The sequence below is a fragment of the Lonchura striata genome, chromosome 27, assembly GCF_050655825.1.
Source record: "Lonchura striata isolate lonStrDom1 chromosome 27, ASM5065582v1, whole genome shotgun sequence".
NCBI classification, from domain to species: domain Eukaryota; kingdom Metazoa; phylum Chordata; class Aves; order Passeriformes; family Estrildidae; genus Lonchura; species Lonchura striata.
This window is the reverse complement of record NC_140729.1, coordinates 5,593,800-5,619,436: the sequence shown is the minus strand read 5'-3', so window position 1 is coordinate 5,619,436 and position 25,637 is coordinate 5,593,800.

The following is a 25,637-nucleotide window of genomic DNA, read 5'->3' as shown; positions in this document are numbered from 1 at the left end:
CTTTCACTGAAGACATCCCTAAGGAATCCCATTTCCTCTTTATGATTTGAATCAGGTCTTAGCTGAGATGTCAAAAGGGCCAAAGTTTCATGCAACCCTAAATTTAGATTCAGGACAGAACAAAAACATTCTACACAGCATTTCTCACAGGACCTTCTACTGCAGTCTTAACAGTCACTACATTTATTTGGGTATCACATTGATGATCATCACATTTGCAGAGACTTGTGATTATCTCGTGTTTATCCACAGCTCATTTTGCAACACTCCCCTCATAAGTGTCAAGCACACCATCATATTAAGGCAAAATCTAACAAAGCAATATATATTTCTTAAGAAATTATCTTTCACATTTAACACTTCATGTTTATTACTCCTTGTTTCCAGAACCCTTTGTTTCCCCTCTTACAAATTTGAAATTTTAGTACCACAGCAGACTCTCAAACTGATTGAATGACCTTTTTTTGCACAGGTAGCAGCTCTACCTCCCCAGCAGCTTTGCTTACAAGTGTTATCCTGCCCCTTCCACTCTGAGGCACCTATAAAAAGCCAGGCCTGACCAGAGGAAGAAAGGATAAAGTGTAGATTTCCATTGTGGTGGAATCAAAGCTTGTGGCTAGTTTTCTAAAAAAATATTTAAATATCCCAATTTTGCAACACACAGAGCCAGACAAAGGCCAGATTTTTCCCGGTGAACCATGTCTGGGAACACAGGACCAAAACAAAACAGGAAATATAAAAAGGTGGAGGGGGTTCAAATCTATTCCTGTGGCTATTCTCTCCACGAACCTTAGAGTGGCTTTTGATCCAGGAGACTCAAACTCACTCCTGCTTTAATCCTAAGCATCATTTATTATCTGTGACTTCTCCTGGGCAGCATACTGGAGAAGCTAGTAAAGTAGCCTTGAACAAAGACACTTATTTTAAGTTAAAAGGAAGGATATTTACAATGTTTATCAACCCCTGTTCAGAAAATATTAAGAAATGACACAGCAAGCAGCAGAGATATATGGGCTGATCTTTAGTAAGCACATGTAGAAGGCACTGTTACACTGAGGGGTCCAATTCTGCCTATCAGAATATATTCAGGTCTATCAGAATATATTCAGATCTATCAGAATATATTCAAGTCTATCAGAGTATATTCAGGTCTATCAGAGTATATTTGGGTGCTCTAGGGTTAGTAGGAAACTGATCCTGACAAACTTTATTAATTTTCACCTTTTACATTCCACCTTCCTTCTTGTAGGTAATTGCTCAGAAACTTCAGTTGAATTATCTTAATTCTATTACATTTTACTCCTATTTAAATTATTTTTATGTGTGAAACAGGTATGACAAGATTTCAGTCACTGCTCTGTTGAAAGCATGCAGCTGAATTACCTGAGTCTTCTGAAAGCACTGGCATGGCTTTGTTCTTACTCTTAGAGACAAATGTTCAACTTCAACCAAGAAGATTTTTCTTCTTTCTGGACTGTGGTTCAGAAGCACTCCTGAAATGAGCAAACATAATACCTAAGCTCAAATATGCAAGAAAAATGTCAGGCATGTAAAAATAGCATTTTTTTTAGTTTTCAGTATAACCTGGATCGAGCAGAGTTCTGCAGTTATTCTGCTGTGCAAGTAACAATGTAAAATACTAGGTTATGTAATGAAATGTAAGTAAAATGAAAAAATACTAGGTTATATAATAACCATATTGTATCTTGGATAAAGCTGAGGCTGAAGAGAGTAGCTCTCAAGATAGGTCTAAATAACCATCTGAAAAAACAGAAGGGAAGGGATGTTTGAAAGCACTGGAAAACATCACGTGCAGAAACAGAGCATGCAGGAAGATGTCACACCACCAGATGTTCTGGGGCTTCCTAAAAGCTCATCTCAAAGAAATGTCCACATCCCTGGGATTCTGAGGAAACGAGGGTACACTTACATGCAGCTCCTTAAAGCTGGCAGGACTGGCACTCTACCAACCCTGGTCACAGGTACTAAGAATGTTATAAAAAATAAAGCTACTTCCACTGCCCAGAAATTGGTTTGGATATTTCTCTTGCAGATGACTCTTGTTACCGAGAGCAAATTACTCCAGAGAAATATTTTTATTTTTATTTTAAAGAAAATCAAAACTGAATCCATGTATGTAATTGCCAGTCCAAGAATAAACATGTTTCAGGGCACTTACAATCTTTTACATGCTTATAAAATTCATTGGAGTAGTTTATAAAAATAAACCTCCGTAACAGCACAACATACTCCAGCTCTTTGCTGAGTACAAAAAAGGATGCTCCTTGTGTTTCTATTTGTAGATAAGTCTCTCAGAGTTTTATTGTATGAAACAAGTTTGACGGTCTTCCAATTCAAATTTTCTTGATTAGCTGCCTGAAAATACCATAGTACTGCATGACAAATTAGCATTTACTTATTTAGAATTTTCTTGATTCTTGAGTTTCTCTACAACATAGTGATATACTAAGCTCAACAGTCAGCTGTGTTTTACACCCTGTATTTTCTACCACTACAATTAATTAATCCATCTGGGCATAGGTGGACTTCTCTAAGTAAAGGAACTGAGTGTTGAAATTTCACTCTAATCCATGGATTGTGCTCCAGTGCATTATATATACTATACCTTTATTTAAACACTCTTATGACCTATTGCTTAGAAGAAATAAACATTTCACTCAACACGCTTCATGCCAAAGGAATTTATAGGCAATTCATTCGACTGCTTTGGTTCCTTGACTATGGCATTTCATTTGACATATATTTAAATCATCTCAAATTATTAGAAAGAACTTTAATTGCATGCTTCATCTTTGCAACAATGTGGTTCCTACAGTCAAACCTATTTTGCACTAAACCCCACGAAAAGCCAAGATATTTTCTAGATTCTTAGTGAAAAATAGCCCACACAGGAACCTGGAAAACACACATTTCAGCATCGTAAAAACCTGACAGCAAACTCAGGAGTATCAGAATTAGTCTAGGCACAGCAATCAAAATGGAGACTTCCCCTAGAGGCATCTTCCATGCTCTGTAAAGATCTCGTTACACAGAACTGCCTGGAATGAACACTCCAAAGAATGAAAAGCATTCCATACCCAGGGCTGGCTTCAGAGCTATGACAATCAGCCTCAGCATGTGGTATTTTGCAAGATGGGTCTCAAAACCACAAATCACTGCAGCATCAATAGGCACAAATACATTTTTCCTCTTTAAAAATATCTACCTAAAAGTTAATTCATTTTTCACACAAAATGTGAAAAATGCTAAGAGCTAAATAAAGGGCTAATAAAGAGCTAAATAAACCCAACTGATGCTTGCCATAGGGTCAAAACAGAAGATAAAACAGAAGTGTAACAAGATCTGGCATATCCCTATTAACTTGTAGAATAAACCTATTGTGGTTCACAGCCTAACACTACATAAAGCTTCTGTAATCCAGATTGTACCATTCAAAGCACTAGTTGCTTTCAGAAAGCATCTGCAGTTTAACATTTTACACGACCCTAGCGAATAGGTCAGAAAATCCATCAGTATCCTGACCGGGCCATAGGTGATAGCTGACGGCCACACAGATTTCTCCTCCTGTCAAACCTGAGCGATGCTCTTTCGCGGGGTAGCGTAGGTACTGTAGCAGGGAAAAACTCTACTCTGGTGCTGCCCGAGCACAGACAGAACCGCGCATCCCTGCTGGGCACCGCGGGCCGGACTCTGCCCCAGAGCCCCACGTCAGGGGCGGCCCCGGGCTCAGCCGGGCAACCCTCGGCCGGCCCGGGGCCCGCCCGACACCCCACGGGCAAGGGCTGTCCCGCCCCAGGGAGAGCTTCGTGTGAGCTCCACCGAGCCGCTGATTCTGCCGGAGGCGACACCCGAGGGCCCAGACCGCCTCACGGCCGCGTCCGGAGGAGGCTGCGCTCCGCACGGAGCGGACAGCGGCGGCCCTGCCCGAGCTGCTCGCCGAGCCGCGAGGCCGCCCTCAGCAGCGAGCACATTCCCGCACCACTGCGAGGGTGGTGGAGGGCCGTACGTGTCTGGCAGGGCGGCTCGGAGGCGCTGGTGTTCCCCTGGCCGCTGCAGACCCTCACGCTGAAGTTTCCTTCTCTCGTGCCCTCAGGGCTCCCAGAGCCGCCCTGGGCTCTGGTGGAGCAGGCCGGGGCTGCTCCATCCCGGGGCACTGGGCAAAGCCATTCCTTGGTGTGGGTTTGATGTTCCCCACACAGACAGCGCCGGGCTGTTTTGGGGGCTGTTTTGGGGAATTGGGGCTGTTCTGAAGACTCGGCTGCAGCCCTGCTCAGAGGGACCGGGAGAGGCCCAGCAGCACGGAGCCAGCCTGTCTGGAGCACTGGGGCACCGAGCAGGACGCAAAACCTGCTACAGAGAGGTGCCACTGGCCACAGCAGCAAATGAGGAAATCTTCCTCTGGCTGCAGGTCAGGGAGCAGCGGGTGTGATCAGCGGCGTTCCATGCCCCTGTAAGGTGGAGGTGGAGATTGGAAGAGCCTCTGGAGGGACTGGCTGGACGCTGCAGTGGTCAGTGTGACACGGAGCTGTGGCCGGCCTGGTCAGTGCAGGTCACTCTGGCCCCTCTGTTTGGAGGCACAGGTCACCTCGGGGCTGGAGCCCAGCTGGAGTCAGGAGAGGCTGCGCTCAGCAGTGCCTCTGGAGTTGATAATCTCTCTCTGATTCCCGTGTGGTTCATGTGCCACTTCCCAAACAGCACGGAGAAGCCCACCTCTGCCTTTAGTGTGCTTTGAGAAAGCCCAGCTCAAACCTGCTTAGTTTTCTAGTGAGGGAATTTGTCTTTCTCCACAGGCTGCAGAACCCAGGAGTAGGTTGCCAAGTGTGGACAGTTGGATGTTTTCCTTTCACTGACCACTGGGGCTTTGGGGTCCTGTGTAAATCCATGGGGCAGAGGGATGCTGGGATCAGGTGGCAGTGCTGGCTGCTGGAACGTGCCAGGATCCTTGTCTGCAAGCTGCAGTTGAGTGCATTCTGTAATTCCTGAACCAGAGGTGCTCACCTGCCTCTCCCATCGAGTGGGTTTGTTTTTTGGGGTCCTGTATTTCTTTCTTGTTGTCTTCCACAAATCCAGGGAAAAACACGCATTTTATTTCAGTTCTTCTCCTCACCTAATCCTCTAGCTGCTCATCTAGAGGTCTCTTGCAGCCCCTGATACTGAAGGAGTCTTTTCAGGGTTACCTAGGGGCTCTGTGGGGTGAGAGCTCATGGATGAAGTGCTGCTTGTGGCCAGGGAGCAATGGAATGGCAAGCAGCTGGCTCTCTGGGTAGAGAGGTCTCATTTCTAGCTAAGGGAACCTATTTCTGGCTCTGATCCACAAACTGGGTCAGGTCCAGGCAGTTCTCTCTGGACTGCCCACACTGGTAAATGCAGCTGCCTCAACTTCTAATTTTTCTTTTTTTCAGACTCCATTGATGATGTGTCTTATGACCTCCTGGAATGCCATGGCAAAAGGAACCTTCTTTTCAGCTGCAGGGGTGGCACCTTCATCATGTGCTGCCCTTCTGGAGCAGGAGCTGCTGGCACATCAGCCATTGATCTGAGGGAATGAAGCAGGGTGCACAGGAGAGCATTTCTCAGAGCCAGAGGCCATGGAACAGGGTGGATGCAAGCTTGGGGAGTTCACCTCATATTAAAATCCTCTGTGGCCTATGGGGAAACAGCAAATCTCTCTCTGCAAAGCCTAAGACTGGAATATGCCAGCACCCATCATGCCAATATGTCCCTGTCTTGTTTCCAGACAAACCTCCTGTTAAACCTGCCAGAGTTGCCAAGATGACCAGAAAAGTGAGGGCCTTTCAGACAAATCCTCTTCCCCTTGAAGACCTCTCTGAGCTCCCCAGCTCCTTCTGATCTCTGCCCCATCCTTGGCTTTCCACCCCTCTCCCTGCCTCAGGAGCCATTGCTGGGAAGGATTTACCAGCTTTGGGAACTGGGAGCTTCAAGATTGAAGACTTCCAGCAGGAGCCCCAGTTCCCAGATGTACCCAGTACATCTGTAAATCTCCCCCACAACTGTTATTTGCTAAATGGAGCAGTCCCAGCAGTGCTGTATTTCATCCCAGCATTTATTTAGCTTTATTTTTTGTGCTGTACAATGTGGCTGCTTCAGTGAGGCCGTGGTCCCCCCACCTTCCCCTGCCTGGCCTGGCTGTCCCCAGGGCACCTTGCTGAACTCTCCCATGGTGCTGCTTACTCCTGGGCTTGTGTCACATGTCCTTTCTAGAGGATGATTTTATTCAGCAAACTCCTGGTGCAGGACAGCAAAGCTGCAGAGATGAGCACAGACGCCAACAGAGAACCTGGGTGTGCTGAGGCAGGACATGGAACTGATGCAGGCCAAAACTGCCCCAGGGTCACCCCATTCCAGTCAGGAGTGTGGTATCAGGGCTACCAAACCGTGAAGTGTGGTAGCCCCTCTGTGCATCCCTGTGGGATGAGGAGGACAAGGCAGGGGAGTGTGTGAATGGGGAGGGAAGAGCTTCCAGGTGTTCTGGATGAGGTGTGGTAGAGCCAGGGCAGCCTTCCTGTGCACCTCAGGTGAAGTGCTGAGGGAGTGACCTTCACACAAAGCCTTGGGTTTTCCCACTGCATTCCCCAGGTGCAGCAGAATGTCAGAGAAGGAATCAAAGCACGGAGGATTTCCAGTGAAGGAGATACTGGGAGGAGTTGGACATGTGTTCTTCCATTCCATAAAACAAGGAAAACCAGGGGCCAGAGAGAGGGATAAGGAGTTTCCAACGTCTGCCAATCCCTGGTGACTGCCCTCCCTGCCCTGCCAGACCCTCTGGCACAGATTCCAAAGCTGTGGGGCAGATCATGAGGGTGAATGTCCTGGTTCTGGCCAGGATGGGGTAAATTTTTGCCATAACCAGGACAGGGCATGGCCAGGACGTGGAGGTTGTTCTGAACCACTCCACAACATTTTCCAGGGACAGGGGAAGAAATCTCCGCTGGATAACATGCATGACAGCCTGGTTGGGTACTGCCAGGCTCTATGGGGTGGATGGTTGCATGTGAATTGTCCCAGTCCATTATTAATATTGTTGCGGTTACTGCTCATTTTCTTGTTTCATTGCTGTTTCCATTATATTGTTCTTGTCTCAACCCACAGTCTTTAACTTTTGTGCTTCCAGTTCTATTCTCAAGCCCACCAGAGAAGGGAGGGGAGAGGGAGAAGGGAGTGAGGAGCAGTGGTTTGCAGTGTTCCAGTGGAAACACCAGACTGGGGAATGCCATTCCCAAACCACAAAAGTGAGTGCATGAGCACTCTCCATCTCAGTCCCTTGTTTTCTGCAGCCATGACCTCCAGCACCAGTCTCCAAAGCAAGAGGCAGCACTGAGGCATTTGCAGTACTCACCCTGCTCCAGACATGGAGAATGTATAAACAGACTCAGAAGGGCTTCCTCATGGCATTGAAACTCCTGTCAGCTTCTCGCACTCTGCCATGGTCAGCAATTCCTCTTGCAACACTCAGGAGTTTCCAGGTTTGTTCCATCAGCTAAGGCTTATGTGCCTTGAAGCATCCCCCCAAGTAGTTTGCACATGGCATTGTTCCTTCCTGTCCTCTTTCTAGCTTTGATGTGCTAGTTTTCTCCATCGTGTGGTGGCTCTGAGCACCCTCTCTGACCAAACACTGCCTTTGGAGTGACTTTCCCTCTGTGCCAGATTTGTCTGCCCATGGTGTCGTTTTGCATGTGCGAGGCAAGGGACCCCTTTTGCCTTTCACAACCTTCAAGGTCCCTTCCAGCCCAAACCATTCTGTGGTTCTGTGAGGCTGTGGCCTTTCCCTGCCCTCTGAGGACACTGTGCCCAGAACCTGGAACCACCCACTCTGTGACATCAGCCCCAGGTGCCATGGACAGTGCAGTTGCTGCAGCACTCGTCAGAGACTGCACTGGAAGAGACAAGCTTTTGTCTCTTTCAGCTGACAGATGCTGCTGACAGCGATGAATCTTCTGTACCTGTACCTCTTCATCCTGCTGGCTGTGTACAGACCTGCACATGGTACCTGGGGCAACTGCAGGTATGGCCCCAGGCTCTAGGAGGGTGCTTGTCCCCCATTGCCACACCCCAAACCCCATGTGGGAGCCTCCTTGCCAGCACCCAGGTACTGGAACAGAAGGGCAGTAATGATTTTGTGCTTCCAGAGGGACCTGTGGGCTCCGGCCCATGGCTTCTGACTACAACTCCATAGATGCTGACTACCGAATTGTGACTGGCACAGGTGCCCTGCCAGGGGCCTGGCCCTGGATTGTCAGCATCCAGGACCCCAGGAAAATAGGCACCGGCCATACATGTGGAGGGTCCCTCATCAGCCCACAGTGGGTCCTCACAGCAGCCCATTGCTTCCTCCAGGCCAGGTAAGGAGGAGCAGGGAATGAGGGTATCCTCACCACACAAACAGTTGCCCAGCCTGCAGCACCTCAATACTACGGGGCCCAACTGAGGGACTGCTCAGAAGGCTGGGCTCGTGCCACTGCTGCCCAGCAGCCTCCAGTGTGGCATTCCTGGAGCCTAAGGCATGCTAGGGCAGTCACACTCCTCATTGCCCTGCTTTCCTCTCTGCCTTGAGAAGCAGAAGGAAGGGAAGTGCTGAGCTGCCACAGTGATGCCTTTTCAGGACTACCTAAAAACAGGCCAGACAAGGAATAAAAAGTGATTATATTTATTGAAGGGCCTCCAGGTCCATTTTAGGCAAAACAAAAGACCCCCCCAAGTGCTACAACCCAAAATTGACCACGGGTCAAAGGTTTTCACACCTATAAATTTGGTCCATTTGCATATTTAGGGTTAATCTTCTAATTACAGCTTCAGGTAATGAAGTCATTTACCCCCAGTTTGCTCCCCTCAACTCACTTTTGTTTCCATCTCTCGAGGCCTGAGGCAGTGAGGTATCCTTGATTGCCAGGCCTGGAGAGGAATTTTTGTGACCAGAATGGGAAAGCAGCAGCAGCTCACACTGTGTGCAGAATTTAGTTATACAGTAAAAAACTGCAGGATTACAAATGGATGAAAAATACAAAAGCTAAAATCCTAAGGCATCAACAGCACACGGCTCTGCTCTTCCTCAGACCCCTCTCTGCCTTGCAGGAATGTCACCATGTGGCGTGTGCTGATCGGGGCCACCAAGCTGACCCATCTGGGCCCTGAAACTCAGGTGCGCCACATCAAGCGGCTCCTGGCCCACCAGGAGTACACGGCTGATTCCCAGCAGAACGACATCGCCCTGCTGGAGCTGGACAAGCCCGTGGAGTGCAGTGACTACGTCCAGCTTGCCTGTGTGCCCAACGCCTCGCTCACAGTGTCAGAGCTGAAAACCTGCTACATTGCTGGCTGGGGTTCTGCCACTGCAAAAGGTGAGTTCCCAAAAAGGGCCCTGAGGGTGAGCTGGGCACACCAGCAAGATGGGTTTGGCTTCCTGACAGCACAAACCAAAGTCAGGCTGTAGGATGTATGCCTCTGGAGAGCTGGGCCTGGCCTGCTCCCCAAAGGCAGACAGAAAGGACACAGCGCTTCAACAACTGCTCCAGAGGCAAAGCCAAGCCCTAGGGAATGAGTTCACCCCCAGACAGGGGAGTGGAACTGGCAAAGAGCTGCTGGGTGCCCATTCCTTCCTGTGCTTGCAGCTCAGGGTCCGAGTGATGTCCTGCAGGAAGCCAAGGTCCGTCTCCTGGATATCCGGCTGGTTAACAGCAGCCGTCGGTACGCTGGGGCCATCCACACCCACAACCTGTGTGCTGGCTACCCACGGGGTGGCATGGACACCTGCCAGGTATGAGTGCTGGGAGCCAGCAGCGAAGGTACCCCGTCACCATGGGCTTTGTCTGGCAAACCACTTTTCCTCCACTGCTGGAGTTTCCTTGCCAAGTGACCGTGTTCCCCAGGCCTGCCCCTCTGCCCAGAAAGCCCATCCAGTGTTCTCAGCAGCCCACAGATCCAGATTCTGGATGATCTATGCTCTGCCCATCCAGGATCACTGTGCAGATACAAAAGGGGGCCTTCACAGACACCCACCCTGTTCCCAGCTAAGGTTCTTGAGACTCCAGCACCTGAGCAAAGCCTTTTTGTACCATGAATACAGCTGTGGCAGGGGCTGCAAGAGAGAAACAGGCCTCTAGTGCTGACAGCAGCCACCCAACAGCACCCTAATCCTCTTTCCTCTGTTGCAGGGTGACAGTGGAGGGCCTCTGGTGTGCAAAGATAACCATGCTGGCTACTTTTGGCTTGTTGGAGTGACCAGCTGGGGAAAAGGCTGTGTCAGAACAAAACGCCCGGGAGTCTACACCTCCACTCAGTACTTCTACAACTGGATCCTGATTCAGATGGGCATGCGTCCACCTGGAACAGACACTCTAGCACCAGAGACAACCTACATCTCAACCCCTCTTGAGCAGCCAGAGCCAACACTGACAGAGTCAAACTGCTCTACTCCCACTCCATATCCTGAGTCAGCTGAAACAGCTACTCCAAGACCAGAGCCAACCTTCAGCTCAGCCCCCTTGGAGCAGCCAGAGTCAGCACCAACAGAGTCAGGCTGCTCTACTCCCACTCCATGTCCAGAGTCAGCTGAAACAGCCACTCCAGCACCAGAGCCAACCTTCAGCTCAACCTCTTTTGAGCAGCCAGAGCCAACACCAACAGAGTCAGGCTGCTCCACTCCCACTCCATGTCCAGAGTCAGCTGAAACAGCCACTCCAGCACCAGAGCCAACCTTCAGCTCAACCCCTTTTGAGCAGCCAGAGCCAACACCAACAGAGTCAGGCTGCTCTACTCCCACTCCATGTCCAGAGTCAGCTGAAACAGCCACTCCAGCACCAGAGCCAACCTTCAGCTCAACCCCTTTTGAGCAGCCAGAGCCAACACCAACAGAGTCAGGCTGCTCCACTCCCACTCCATATCCTGAGTCAGCTGAAACAGCTACTCCAAGACCAGAGCCAACCTTCAGCTCAGCCCCCTTGGAGCAGCCAGAGTCAGCACCAACAGAGTCAGGCTGCTGTACTCCCACTCCTGATCACTCAACTGCAACAGCCACACCAGAGCCAGAGTCGACCTCAAACCCCTCTGAGGAGCCAATGTCAATGCAACCTCTCTTGCCTGCTCCACATCCACACCAGATAGTGGTGAAATTCTTAACTCGGGTGCACCAGATACTGCTGGGCCTCATGAGAAAAAAGACATGGGCAGCAGGATGAACAGGATCCACTGCAGGCTGCAGTGGACCATGACCATTACATACTGGGGCAGTGCCTGCTCGTCCAAAGGCAGCCTCAGGTCAAAGGCGTCCTCTGTCCTGCCAATCTTCCTCCTCTGCATGCACAAATGCTGAAATTTATTTAGTTGTGTAAATAAAGTTGCCTGTTACCACTGTTAGCATGTGTTTGTAGTCCAGTCCAGTCTCCTGTGCAAGGCAAGGACTCCCAAGCCAGGCACCAGCAAAACAAAGCTCTGATGGGAGAAGGGACACAGGTCACAGGGGGCTACAGCTCTTGAGGACAGCAGTTGGGAACACTGTTTTATGCTGCCCAGCAGTGGAATCCCTGGGTGCGGGACTTGAAACTCAACTCTCATGACTCAGGGAACACCGTTCTAGAAAGTCTCAAGGCTGAAGATTGGCCGGACACAGGCTGAGGAGGAGTTCCACAGCCAGAAGTTCCACAGCCAGGAGCAAGGATTTCTGAGCAGTGGGCAGACCAGAAGAGCTTTGTGCCACCCCCAGTGTTGTGATAGATGAACTGTCCACAGCTCCCCTGCAGACACTGCTGGCACTCAGACTGACTCCACATCTGTCAAAGACATAAGGAATATTTTGGCAAAGTGCCTCATGTTCCCCTACTGAGCATCCTTACCACCCTCTCTGAGGAAGCCACATCCCTGTGCTAAGGCTGGAAAGCAAACACCCAAACCCAAACCCTTTACTTCTTCCCTAGCACACCCACCCCAAAGAAACTCAGAACCAAAATTAAAACAAAACACCCCCACCAAATAACACCCCCCAAAAAACCCACCTCCACATTAAAAAATTAAAACTGGACTATTGAATTAATTTCCCATACATTCATAAACTAGATTATCTCTGTGAAGAGGCATCATCTGGCTTTTGCATAACCAATACTTGGCAACTAAAGTTATATTAGGGGATTTTATTATAGGTTGGGTGTTAGGTTTTCTATCCCATATGCAATGGAATGTGAGGTTTTCTATCCCATATGTGAGGGTTTCTGTCCCATATTCAATGGCATGTGAGGTTTTCTATCCCATATATGAAGTTTTCTATCCCATACTCAATGGGATATTAGGTTTTCTATCCCATCTGCATATTTTCCCCATTCCCTGGAGCCTCTTGCACTTTTTGGAACCTCTGCCAGCAACATTCTACTCCTTGATCTCGGTTTTAATAGGTTCAACATATTAATTGTCAAACATTATTAGTGTTTGTTCTTAAGCACACATATGCTTTGGTCAGTACAGAATTCTTAAAAAAAAGGTTTGGCAAAGTAAATGGTTGATAAATCAAGGGAACAGAGAAAAAGTAAACTGTAAGGAGAATGTACATAAATAAATACAAACTTTTACCTTCATCAGGTAGCTGAGACTTCTTTCACTGAAGACATCCCTAAGGAATCCCATTTCCTCTTTATGATTTGAATCAGGTCTTAGCTGAGATGTCAAAAGGGCCAAAGTTTCATGCAACCCTAAATTTAGATTCAGGACAGAACAAAAACATTCTACACAGCATTTCTCACAGGACCTTCTACTGCAGTCTTAACAGTCACTACATTTATTTGGGTATCACATTGATGATCATCACATTTGCAGAGACTTGTGATTATCTCGTGTTTATCCACAGCTCATTTTGCACACTCCCCTCATAAGTGTCAAGCACACCATCATATTAAGGCAAAATCTAACAAAGCAATATATATTTCTTAAGAAATTATCTTTCACATTTAACACTTCATGTTTATTACTCCTTGTTTCCAGAACCCTTTGTTTCCCCTCTTACAAATTTGAAATTTTAGTACCACAGCAGACTCTCAAACTGATTGAATGACCTTTTTTTGCACAGGTAGCAGCTCTACCTCCCCAGCAGCTTTGCTTACAAGTGTTATCCTGCCCCTTCCACTCTGAGGCACCTATAAAAAGCCAGGCCTGACCAGAGGAAGAAAGGATAAAGTGTAGATTTCCATTGTGGTGGAATCAAAGCTTGTGGCTAGTTTTCTAAAAAAATATTTAAATATCCCAATTTTGCAACACACAGAGCCAGACAAAGGCCAGATTTTTCCCGGTGAACCATGTCTGGGAACACAGGACCAAAACAAAACAGGAAATATAAAAAGGTGGAGGGGGTTCAAATCTATTCCTGTGGCTATTCTCTCCACGAACCTTAGAGTGGATTTTGATCCAGGAGACTCAAACTCACTCCTGCTTTAATCCTAAGCATCATTTATTATCTGTGACTTCTCCTGGGCAGCATACTGGAGAAGCTAGTAAAGTAGCCTCGAACAAAGACACTTATTTTAAGTTAAAAGGAAGGATATTTACAATGTTTATCAACCCCTGTTCAGAAAATATTAAGAAATGACACAGCAAGCAGCAGAGATATATGGGCTGATCTTTAGTAAGCACATGTAGAAGGCACTGTTACACTGAGGGGTCCAATTCTGCCTATCAGAATATATTCAGGTCTATCAGAATATATTCAGATCTATCAGAATATATTCAAGTCTATCAGAGTATATTCAGGTCTATCAGAGTATATTTGGGTGCTCTAGGGTTAGTAGGAAACTGATCCTGACAAACTTTATTAATTTTCACCTTTTACATTCCACCTTCCTTCTTGTAGGTAATTGCTCAGAAACTTCAGTTGAATTATCTTAATTCTATTACATTTTACTCCTATTTAAATTATTTTTATGTGTGAAACAGGTATGACAAGATTTCAGTCACTGCTCTGTTGAAAGCATGCAGCTGAATTACCTGAGTCTTCTGAAAGCACTGGCATGGCTTTGTTCTTACTCTTAGAGACAAATGTTCAACTTCAACCAAGAAGATTTTTCTTCTTTCTGGACTGTGGTTCAGAAGCACTCCTGAAATGAGCAAACATAATACCTAAGCTCAAATATGCAAGAAAAATGTCAGGCATGTAAAAATAGCATTTTTTTTAGTTTTCAGTATAACCTGGATCGAGCAGAGTTCTGCAGTTATTCTGCTGTGCAAGTAACAATGTAAAATACTAGGTTATGTAATGAAATGTAAGTAAAATGAAAAAATACTAGGTTATATAATAACCATATTGTATCTTGGATAAAGCTGAGGCTGAAGAGAGTAGCTCTCAAGATAGGTCTAAATAACCATCTGAAAAAACAGAAGGGAAGGGATGTTTGAAAGCACTGGAAAACATCACGTGCAGAAACAGAGCATGCAGGAAGATGTCACACCACCAGATGTTCTGGGGCTTCCTAAAAGCTCATCTCAAAGAAATGTCCACATCCCTGGGATTCTGAGGAAACGAGGGTACACTTACATGCAGCTCCTTAAAGCTGGCAGGACTGGCACTCTACCAACCCTGGTCACAGGTACTAAGAATGTTATAAAAAATAAAGCTACTTCCACTGCCCAGAAATTGGTTTGGATATTTCTCTTGCAGATGACTCTTGTTACCGAGAGCAAATTACTCCAGAGAAATATTTTTATTTTTATTTTAAAGAAAATCAAAACTGAATCCATGTATGTAATTGCCAGTCCAAGAATAAACATGTTTCAGGGCACTTACAATCTTTTACATGCTTATAAAATTCATTGGAGTAGTTTATAAAAATAAACCTCCGTAACAGCACAACATACTCCAGCTCTTTGCTGAGTACAAAAAAGGATGCTCCTTGTGTTTCTATTTGTAGATAAGTCTCTCAGAGTTTTATTGTATGAAACAAGTTTGACGGTCTTCCAATTCAAATTTTCTTGATTAGCTGCCTGAAAATACCATAGTACTGCATGACAAATTAGCATTTACTTATTTAGAATTTTCTTGATTCTTGAGTTTCTCTACAACATAGTGATATACTAAGCTCAACAGTCAGCTGTGTTTTACACCCTGTATTTTCTACCACTACAATTAATTAATCCATCTGGGCATAGGTGGACTTCTCTAAGTAAAGGAACTGAGTGTTGAAATTTCACTCTAATCCATGGATTGTGCTCCAGTGCATTATATATACTATACCTTTATTTAAACACTCTTATGACCTATTGCTTAGAAGAAATAAACATTTCACTCAACACGCTTCATGCCAAAGGAATTTATAGGCAATTCATTCGACTGCTTTGGTTCCTTGACTATGGCATTTCATTTGACATATATTTAAATCATCTCAAATTATTAGAAAGAACTTTAATTGCATGCTTCATCTTTGCAACAATGTGGTTCCTACAGTCAAACCTATTTTGCACTAAACCCCACGAAAAGCCAAGATATTTTCTAGATTCTTAGTGAAAAATAGCCCACACAGGAACCTGGAAAACACACATTTCAGCATCGTAAAAACCTGACAGCAAACTCAGGAGTATCAGAATTAGTCTAGGCACAGCAATCAAAATGGAGACTTCCCCTAGAGGCATCTTCCATGCTCTGTAAAGATCTCGTTACACAGAACTGCCTGGAATGAACACTCCAAAGAATGAAAAGCATTCCATACCCAGGGCTGGCTTCAGAGCTATGACAATCAGCCTCAGCATGTGGTATTTTGCAAGATGGGTCTCAAAACCACAAATCACTGCAGCATCAATAGGCACAAATACATTTTTCCTCTTTAAAAATATCTACCTAAAAGTTAATTCATTTTTCACACAAAATGTGAAAAATGCTAAGAGCTAAATAAAGGGCTAATAAAGAGCTAAATAAACCCAACTGATGCTTGCCATAGGGTCAAAACAGAAGATAAAACAGAAGTGTAACATGATCTGGCATATCCCTATTAACTTGTAGAATAAACCTATTGTGGTTCACAGCCTAACACTACATAAAGCTTCTGTAATCCAGATTGTACCATTCAAAGCACTAGTTGCTTTCAGAAAGCATCTGCAGTTTAACATTTTACACGACCCTAGCGAATAGGTCAGAAAATCCATCAGTATCCTGACCGGGCCATAGGTGATAGCTGACGGCCACACAGATTTCTCCTCCTGTCAAACCTGAGCGATGCTCTTTCGCGGGGTAGCGTAGGTACTGTAGCAGGGAAAAACTCTACTCTGGTGCTGCCCGAGCACAGACAGAACCGCGCATCCCTGCTGGGCACCGCGGGCCGGACTCTGCCCCAGAGCCCCACGTCAGGGGCGGCCCCGGGCTCAGCCGGGCAACCCTCGGCCGGCCCGGGGCCCGCCCGACACCCCACGGGCAAGGGCTGTCCCGCCCCAGGGAGAGCTTCGTGTGAGCTCCACCGAGCCGCTGATTCTGCCGGAGGCGACACCCGAGGGCCCAGACCGCCTCACGGCCGCGTCCAGAGGAGGCTGCGCTCCGCACGGAGCGGACAGCGGCGGCCCTGCCCGAGCTGCTCGCCGAGCCGCGAGGCCGCCCTCAGCAGCGAGCACATTCCCGCACCACTGCGAGGGTGGTGGAGGGCCGTACGTGTCTGGCAGGGCGGCTCGGAGGCGCTGGTGTTCCCCTGGCCGCTGCAGACCCTCACGCTGAAGTTTCCTTCTCTCGTGCCCTCAGGGCTCCCAGAGCCGCCCTGGGCTCTGGTGGAGCAGGCCGGGGCTGCTCCATCCCGGGGCACTGGGCAAAGCCATTCCTTGGTGTGGGTTTGATGTTCCCCACACAGACAGCGCCGGGCTGTTTTGGGGGCTGTTTTGGGGAATTGGGGCTGTTCTGAAGACTCGGCTGCAGCCCTGCTCAGAGGGACCGGGAGAGGCCCAGCAGCACGGAGCCAGCCTGTCTGGAGCACTGGGGCACCGAGCAGGACGCAAAACCTGCTACAGAGAGGTGCCACTGGCCACAGCAGCAAATGAGGAAATCTTCCTCTGGCTGCAGGTCAGGGAGCAGCGGGTGTGATCAGCGGCGTTCCATGCCCCTGTAAGGTGGAGGTGGAGATTGGAAGAGCCTCTGGAGGGACTGGCTGGACGCTGCAGTGGTCAGTGTGACACGGAGCTGTGGCCGGCCTGGTCAGTGCAGGTCACTCTGGCCCCTCTGTTTGGAGGCACAGGTCACCTCGGGGCTGGAGCCCAGCTGGAGTCAGGAGAGGCTGCGCTCAGCAGTGCCTCTGGAGTTGATAATCTCTCTCTGATTCCCGTGTGGTTCATGTGCCACTTCCCAAACAGCACGGAGAAGCCCACCTCTGCCTTTAGTGTGCTTTGAGAAAGCCCAGCTCAAACCTGCTTAGTTTTCTAGTGAGGGAATTTGTCTTTCTCCACAGGCTGCAGAACCCAGGAGTAGGTTGCCAAGTGTGGACAGTTGGATGTTTTCCTTTCACTGACCACTGGGGCTTTGGGGTCCTGTGTAAATCCATGGGGCAGAGGGATGCTGGGATCAGGTGGCAGTGCTGGCTGCTGGAACGTGCCAGGATCCTTGTCTGCAAGCTGCAGTTGAGTGCATTCTGTAATTCCTGAACCAGAGGTGCTCACCTGCCTCTCCCATCGAGTGGGTTTGTTTTTTGGGGTCCTGTATTTCTTTCTTGTTGTCTTCCACAAATCCAGGGAAAAACACGCATTTTATTTCAGTTCTTCTCCTCACCTAATCCTCTAGCTGCTCATCTAGAGGTCTCTTGCAGCCCCTGATACTGAAGGAGTCTTTTCAGGGTTACCTAGGGGCTCTGTGGGGTGAGAGCTCATGGATGAAGTGCTGCTTGTGGCCAGGGAGCAATGGAATGGCAAGCAGCTGGCTCTCTGGGTAGAGAGGTCTCATTTCTAGCTAAGGGAACCTATTTCTGGCTCTGATCCACAAACTGGGTCAGGTCCAGGCAGTTCTCTCTGGACTGCCCACACTGGTAAATGCAGCTGCCTCAACTTCTAATTTTTCTTTTTTTCAGACTCCATTGATGATGTGTCTTATGACCTCCTGGAATGCCATGGCAAAAGGAACCTTCTTTTCAGCTGCAGGGGTGGCACCTTCATCATGTGCTGCCCTTCTGGAGCAGGAGCTGCTGGCACATCAGCCATTGATCTGAGGGAATGAAGCAGGGTGCACAGGAGAGCATTTCTCAGAGCCAGAGGCCATGGAACAGGGTGGATGCAAGCTTGGGGAGTTCACCTCATATTAAAATCCTCTGTGGCCTATGGGGAAACAGCAAATCTCTCTCTGCAAAGCCTAAGACTGGAATATGCCAGCACCCATCATGCCAATATGTCCCTGTCTTGTTTCCAGACAAACCTCCTGTTAAACCTGCCAGAGTTGCCAAGATGACCAGAAAAGTGAGGGCCTTTCAGACAAATCCTCTTCCCCTTGAAGACCTCTCTGAGCTCCCCAGCTCCTTCTGATCTCTGCCCCATCCTTGGCTTTCCACCCCTCTCCCTGCCTCAGGAGCCATTGCTGGGAAGGATTTACCAGCTTTGGGAACTGGGAGCTTCAAGATTGAAGACTTCCAGCAGGAGCCCCAGTTCCCAGATGTACCCAGTACATCTGTAAATCTCCCCCACAACTGTTATTTGCTAAATGGAGCAGTCCCAGCAGTGCTGTATTTCATCCCAGCATTTATTTAGCTTTATTTTTTGTGCTGTACAATGTGGCTGCTTCAGTGAGGCCGTGGTCCCCCCACCTTCCCCTGCCTGGCCTGGCTGTCCCCAGGGCACCTTGCTGAACTCTCCCATGGTGCTGCTTACTCCTGGGCTTGTGTCACATGTCCTTTCTAGAGGATGATTTTATTCAGCAAACTCCTGGTGCAGGACAGCAAAGCTGCAGAGATGAGCACAGACGCCAACAGAGAACCTGGGTGTGCTGAGGCAGGACATGGAACTGATGCAGGCCAAAACTGCCCCAGGGTCACCCCATTCCAGTCAGGAGTGTGGTATCAGGGCTACCAAACCGTGAAGTGTGGTAGCCCCTCTGTGCATCCCTGTGGGATGAGGAGGACAAGGCAGGGGAGTGTGTGAATGGGGAGGGAAGAGCTTCCAGGTGTTCTGGATGAGGTGTGGTAGAGCCAGGGCAGCCTTCCTGTGCACCTCAGGTGAAGTGCTGAGGGAGTGACCTTCACACAAAGCCTTGGGTTTTCCCACTGCATTCCCCAGGTGCAGCAGAATGTCAGAGAAGGAATCAAAGCACGGAGGATTTCCAGTGAAGGAGATACTGGGAGGAGTTGGACATGTGTTCTTCCATTCCATAAAACAAGGAAAACCAGGGGCCAGAGAGAGGGATAAGGAGTTTCCAACGTCTGCCAATCCCTGGTGACTGCCCTCCCTGCCCTGCCAGACCCTCTGGCACAGATTCCAAAGCTGTGGGGCAGATCATGAGGGTGAATGTCCTGGTTCTGGCCAGGATGGGGTAAATTTTTGCCATAACCAGGACAGGGCATGGCCAGGACGTGGAGGTTGTTCTGAACCACTCCACAACATTTTCCAGGGACAGGGGAAGAAATCTCCGCTGGATAACATGCATGACAGCCTGGTTGGGTACTGCCAGGCTCTATGGGGTGGATGGTTGCATGTGAATTGTCCCAGTCCATTATTAATATTGTTGCGGTTACTGCTCATTTTCTTGTTTCATTGCTGTTTCCATTATATTGTTCTTGTCTCAACCCACAGTCTTTAACTTTTGTGCTTCCAGTTCTATTCTCAAGCCCACCAGAGAAGGGAGGGGAGAGGGAGAAGGGAGTGAGGAGCAGTGGTTTGCAGTGTTCCAGTGGAAACACCAGACTGGGGAATGCCATTCCCAAACCACAAAAGTGAGTGCATGAGCACTCTCCATCTCAGTCCCTTGTTTTCTGCAGCCATGACCTCCAGCACCAGTCTCCAAAGCAAGAGGCAGCACTGAGGCATTTGCAGTACTCACCCTGCTCCAGACATGGAGAATGTATAAACAGACTCAGAAGGGCTTCCTCATGGCATTGAAACTCCTGTCAGCTTCTCGCACTCTGCCATGGTCAGCAATTCCTCTTGCAACACTCAGGAGTTTCCAGGTTTGTTCCATCAGCTAAGGCTTATGTGCCTTGAAGCATCCCCCCAAGTAGTTTGCACATGGCATTGTTCCTTCCTGTCCTCTTTCTAGCTTTGATGTGCTAGTTTTCTCCATCGTGTGGTGGCTCTGAGCACCCTCTCTGACCAAACACTGCCTTTGGAGTGACTTTCCCTCTGTGCCAGATTTGTCTGCCCATGGTGTCGTTTTGCATGTGCGAGGCAAGGGACCCCTTTTGCCTTTCACAACCTTCAAGGTCCCTTCCAGCCCAAACCATTCTGTGGTTCTGTGAGGCTGTGGCCTTTCCCTGCCCTCTGAGGACACTGTGCCCAGAACCTGGAACCACCCACTCTGTGACATCAGCCCCAGGTGCCATGGACAGTGCAGTTGCTGCAGCACTCGTCAGAGACTGCACTGGAAGAGACAAGCTTTTGTCTCTTTCAGCTGACAGATGCTGCTGACAGCGATGAATCTTCTGTACCTGTACCTCTTCATCCTGCTGGCTGTGTACAGACCTGCACATGGTACCTGGGGCAACTGCAGGTATGGCCCCAGGCTCTAGGAGGGTGCTTGTCCCCCATTGCCACACCCCAAACCCCATGTGGGAGCCTCCTTGCCAGCACCCAGGTACTGGAACAGAAGGGCAGTAATGATTTTGTGCTTCCAGAGGGACCTGTGGGCTCCGGCCCATGGCTTCTGACTACAACTCCATAGATGCTGACTACCGAATTGTGACTGGCACAGGTGCCCTGCCAGGGGCCTGGCCCTGGATTGTCAGCATCCAGGACCCCAGGAAAATAGGCACCGGCCATACATGTGGAGGGTCCCTCATCAGCCCACAGTGGGTCCTCACAGCAGCCCATTGCTTCCTCCAGGCCAGGTAAGGAGGAGCAGGGAATGAGGGTATCCTCACCACACAAACAGTTGCCCAGCCTGCAGCACCTCAATACTACGGGGCCCAACTGAGGGACTGCTCAGAAGGCTGGGCTCGTGCCACTGCTGCCCAGCAGCCTCCAGTGTGGCATTCCTGGAGCCTAAGGCATGCTAGGGCAGTCACACTCCTCATTGCCCTGCTTTCCTCTCTGCCTTGAGAAGCAGAAGGAAGGGAAGTGCTGAGCTGCCACAGTGATGCCTTTTCAGGACTACCTAAAAACAGGCCAGACAAGGAATAAAAAGTGATTATATTTATTGAAGGGCCTCCAGGTCCATTTTAGGCAAAACAAAAGACCCCCCCAAGTGCTACAACCCAAAATTGACCACGGGTCAAAGGTTTTCACACCTATAAATTTGGTCCATTTGCATATTTAGGGTTAATCTTCTAATTACAGCTTCAGGTAATGAAGTCATTTACCCCCAGTTTGCTCCCCTCAACTCACTTTTGTTTCCATCTCTCGAGGCCTGAGGCAGTGAGGTATCCTTGATTGCCAGGCCTGGAGAGGAATTTTTGTGACCAGAATGGGAAAGCAGCAGCAGCTCACACTGTGTGCAGAATTTAGTTATACAGTAAAAAACTGCAGGATTACAAATGGATGAAAAATACAAAAGCTAAAATCCTAAGGCATCAACAGCACACGGCTCTGCTCTTCCTCAGACCCCTCTCTGCCTTGCAGGAATGTCACCATGTGGCGTGTGCTGATCGGGGCCACCAAGCTGACCCATCTGGGCCCTGAAACTCAGGTGCGCCACATCAAGCGGCTCCTGGCCCACCAGGAGTACACGGCTGATTCCCAGCAGAACGACATCGCCCTGCTGGAGCTGGACAAGCCCGTGGAGTGCAGTGACTACGTCCAGCTTGCCTGCGTGCCCAACGCCTCGCTCACAGTGTCAGAGCTGAAAACCTGCTACATTGCTGGCTGGGGTTCTGCCACTGCAAAAGGTGAGTTCCCAAAAAGGGCCCTGAGGGTGAGCTGGGCACACCAGCAAGATGGGTTTGGCTTCCTGACAGCACAAACCAAAGTCAGGCTGTAGGATGTATGCCTCTGGAGAGCTGGGCCTGGCCTGCTCCCCAAAGGCAGACAGAAAGGACACAGCGCTTCAACAACTGCTCCAGAGGCAAAGCCAAGCCCTAGGGAATGAGTTCACCCCCAGACAGGGGAGTGGAACTGGCAAAGAGCTGCTGGGTGCCCATTCCTTCCTGTGCTTGCAGCTCAGGGTCCGAGTGATGTCCTGCAGGAAGCCAAGGTCCGTCTCCTGGATATCCGGCTGGTTAACAGCAGCCGTCGGTACGCTGGGGCCATCCACACCCACAACCTGTGTGCTGGCTACCCACGGGGTGGCATGGACACCTGCCAGGTATGAGTGCTGGGAGCCAGCAGCGAAGGTACCCCGTCACCATGGGCTTTGTCTGGCAAACCACTTTTCCTCCACTGCTGGAGTTTCCTTGCCAAGTGACCGTGTTCCCCAGGCCTGCCCCTCTGCCCAGAAAGCCCATCCAGTGTTCTCAGCAGCCCACAGATCCAGATTCTGGATGATCTATGCTCTGCCCATCCAGGATCACTGTGCAGATACAAAAGGGGGCCTTCACAGACACCCACCCTGTTCCCAGCTAAGGTTCTTGAGACTCCAGCACCTGAGCAAAGCCTTTTTGTACCATGAATACAGCTGTGGCAGGGGCTGCAAGAGAGAAACAGGCCTCTAGTGCTGACAGCAGCCACCCAACAGCACCCTAATCCTCTTTCCTCTGTTGCAGGGTGACAGTGGAGGGCCTCTGGTGTGCAAAGATAACCATGCTGGCTACTTTTGGCTTGTTGGAGTGACCAGCTGGGGAAAAGGCTGTGTCAGAACAAAACGCCCGGGAGTCTACACCTCCACTCAGTACTTCTACAACTGGATCCTGATTCAGATGGGCATGCGTCCACCTGGAACAGACACTCTAGCACCAGAGACAACCTACATCTCAACCCCTCTTGAGCAGCCAGAGCCAACACTGACAGAGTCAAACTGCTCTACTCCCACTCCATATCCTGAGTCAGCTGAAACAGCTACTCCAAGACCAGAGCCAACCTTCAGCTCAGCCCCCTTGGAGCAGCCAGAGTCAGCACCAACAGAGTCAGGCTGCTCTACTCCCACTCCATGTCCAGAGTCAGCTGAAACAGCCACTCCAGCACCAGAGCCAACCTTCAGCTCAACCTCTTTTGAGCAGCCAGAGCCAACACCAACAGAGTCAAACTGCTCTACTCCCACTCCATGTCCAGAGTCAGCTGAAACAGCCACTCCAGCACCAGAGCCAACCTTCAGCTCAACCCCTTTTGAGCAGCCAGAGCCAACACCAACAGAGTCAGGCTGCTCCACTCCCACTCCATGTCCAGAGTCAGCTGAAACAGCCACTCCAGCACCAGAGCCAACCTTCAGCTCAACCCCTTTTGAGCAGCCAGAGCCAACACCAACAGAGTCAGGCTGCTCTACTCCCACTCCATGTCCAGAGTCAGCTGAAACAGCTACTCCAGCACCAGAGCCAACCTTCAGCTCAACCTCTTTTGAGCAGCCAGAGCCAACACCAACAGAGTCAGGCTGCTCTACTGTGGTGGTGCGTTTTTATTTATTTTATGTACGGTTTTACAATTTTGTATTTCCCCAATGGTTTGTTCCTGTCTTCCCCTATTTGCTGTATTGGTACATCCTTTTGTTCTGTTTTCCCGCCTGGTCCCCCTTTCCCTCCTTCCCAACACCTGTCCGTCATCCCCAAAACTGCCAAGTCATCCCCCTGTCCCCTCCCAGGTACCTTGTCTGTCACTCGGTGTTCCTTCCCCTCTGTCCAGAAACTTCTCCACAGGGCACCGAGTGATTGGACGAGGGCCTGGGGCCACTCCCCTGTCCCCTTCCCATTGGACCAGGCGGAATCACCCCACCGTGGAGCCACTCCCTTCCCCGTCTCCCATTGGTTTTCCCTCCCTGGTTTCCACTCCCATTCCCTTCCCAAATCCTATAATTGCCTGCCCCGAACCCCACTCGGGGTTCCAGCTTGGGGGGGTTTCCTGTTGGTGTATCTTCTTTGCGTTGGCCACGTTGGCTCCAGATTAAAGAAGACTTTTACCCCAGCTGGTTCCGGCTTTTCCTTGCCGCCTTAGGGTAGCCGCTGCTGATTCAGGACCCACGGGGACACCTCTCAAACCCCATCAGGGCGCAGCGAGAGGTGCCTCATTGCCCGTCCTCACCCCAGGTGCCGAGCTAGCCGGGGTTGAGCGCAACATCAGAGGGCACTTGGGGCTGGGGAGCGCGGCAAGTTGGCGCCCAACGTGGGGCCCTGGAATCGCAGCTAGGACCCCGTGGCAGAGGAGTTTGAGGTCCCCCAGACCTCGGGAATTACCCCTCGTGGCCGTCAACTGCCCCTGGTTAGAGCGCGCTCCGTTTTAGAGAGCTGCGCTCCCAGGGGACGGAGCCGGTAGCGCCGGAGGCACCAGCGGCGTCGGTCTCCACCGCGGCGGTTTGGTAAGTTCTGTTTTTTCGTTTCTACCCTCCCCTGGTGGACCCTCACCGTGTAGACGGTGTAGGGGCGGTCCGGCTCTCCCCTAGCCCTCACCGGGTTTGCCTCCCTTCCCGGGCGGGAGTGCGTCGAGGGTGGGGACAGAGCGGGGAGCGGCAGTCTTCTTCGTTCTTTTGGGATTTTCAGAACTTACCTCGCGGGGCACCAATTAACAGCGAGCTATGGGTGCTAAGCTCTCGGTGCCCCAGAAAAGCCTCTATACCCAAGTTGTGGGCATCCTTTTAGTGGGTGGGGTGAAAATTAAGAAAAATGAAGTTAAAAAATTTGTCAGATGGTTGTCGCAGGCTTTTCCCGACGTTTCGGCAGCTAAATTGTACCAGGTCCCCTTTTGGGACCAAGTCGGGAGGGAGATTCTGCGTAAGTCAGATCTTTCTCTCGCAAAATTCACTTTATTGGCTCTCCAAATTCGCGATATTGTTAAAAATAACTACGGAAACCTGCCACAGCCAACTGACAAACAAATCCCCAGTTCAGCGGGTGGGTTTAGCAACCCTAAACCTCTTTCCTCTCCCTCTGCTCCTAATTCTCCCCCAGGCGAGACAGGCGCCGTCTCTGCCTCTCCCCGTTCCCCTGCTTCTCCCAAATGTACAGCCCTGTCCCGTAGAGGGTCTGTTCGTGTTAAGTTATCCCCCGAACCCAAAACCTCTCCCTCGGCCACTCTCCCTGGGCTGCCACAAAATGGCCGCCCATCTCCCTCAGTCTCCCGGGCACAAGATGGCGGAGCCCGCGCGGCTTTTCCCGCCACTTGTGCTCCCCCCTCCCGCAACCCCTTTCTTCCCGCCTCCTGAAGTTCCGCCCCTTCCCCGGATCTCCCCGCCCATGTCCCTCCTCCACCCTATCCCGACCACGCCCCTGCTGACGCGGGGTTTTCCCCGCCCCCTGACTCCGCCTCCGGGGAGGGGAGTTCCCATCCTGCCACTCCCCCCGCTCCTGGCCACGCCCCTTCCGCCCCGCCCCCTGGTTCCCACGCTCTAACTTCCGGTTCCCACGCTATCGGTTCCGGAAGGGAGGGGCGTGGGAACCCGGAACCCTCTCCAA